Source organism: Arachis stenosperma, chromosome 10, assembly GCF_014773155.1.
Source record: "Arachis stenosperma cultivar V10309 chromosome 10, arast.V10309.gnm1.PFL2, whole genome shotgun sequence".
Lineage (NCBI taxonomy): Eukaryota > Viridiplantae > Streptophyta > Magnoliopsida > Fabales > Fabaceae > Arachis > Arachis stenosperma.
Window position 1 is genome coordinate 50048548 of NC_080386.1, and position 1155 is coordinate 50049702.

Below are 1155 nucleotides of genomic sequence, written 5' to 3' on the forward strand. Positions count from 1 at the left end.
CATATTTATGGTTTTGCACTCTCCTTTTGGATTTTCTTCAGTGTTACTTGGGAGAGTGCTTGGGGGAAGTTCAGTAATTTTCTTGCTCAGCTGACCCACTTGTCCTTCCAAATTCCTAATGGAGGATCTAGTTTCAGTCATGAAACTTTGAGTGGTTTTGATTAGATCAGAGACCATGGTTGCTAAGTCAGAGGTATTCTGCTTAGAGCTCTCTGTCTGTTGCTGAGAAGATGATGGAAAAGGCTTGCCATTGTTAAACCTGTTTCTTCCACCATTATTATTGAAACCTTGTTGAGGTCTCTCTTGATTCTTCCATGAGAAATTGGGGTGATTTCTCCATGAAGAATTGTAGGTGTTTCCATAGGGTTCTCCTAGGTAATTCACCTCTTCCATTGAAGGGTTCTCAGGATCATAGGCTTCTTCCTCAGATGAAGCTTCCTTAGTACTGTTTGGTGCATTTTGCATTCCAGACAGACTTTGAAAAATCAAATTGACTTGTTGAGTCAATATCTTGTTCTGAGCCAAAATGGCATTCAGAGTGTCAATTTCAAGAACTCCTTTCTTCTGACTAGTCCCATTGTTCACAGGATTTCTTTCAGAAGTGTACATGAATTGGTTATTTGCAACCATTTCAATCAGTTCTTGAGCTTCAGTAGGCGTCTTCTTCAGATGAAGAGATCCTCCAGCAGAGCTATCCAAAGACATCTTGGATAGTTCAGAGAGACCATCATAGAAAATACCTATGATGCTCCATTCAGAAAGCATGTCTGAAGGACATCTTCTGATTAATTGTTTGTATCTTTCCCAAGCTTCATAGAGGGATTCTCCATCCTTCTGTCTGAAGGTTTGGACTTCCACTCTAAGCTTACTCCATCTTTGTGGTGGAAAGAACTTTGCCAAGAAGGCATTGACTAGCTTTTCCCAAGAGTCCAGGCTTTCTTTAGGTTGGGAGTCCAACCATATTCTAGCTCTGTCTCTCACAGCAAAAGGGAATAGCATCAGTCTATAGACCTCAGGGTTAACCCCATTAGTCTTGACTGTGTCACAGATTTGCAAGAATTCAGCTAAGAACTGATGAGGATCTTCCATTGGAAGTCCATGGAACTTGCAATTCTGTTGCATTAGAGAAACTAATTGAGGCTTAAGCTCAAAGTT

General features: G+C 40.8%; 1 non-coding gene across 1 annotated transcript; it reads left to right on the top strand.

Moving 5' to 3' along the window:
• Positions 1-759: 759 nt before the first annotated feature.
• On the top strand, positions 760-867 carry LOC130958953 (small nucleolar RNA R71). Its single transcript, XR_009078052.1, has one exon. It is a non-coding gene; the product is annotated as a small nucleolar RNA R71 (small nucleolar RNA).
• Positions 868-1155: the final 288 nt, after the last annotated feature.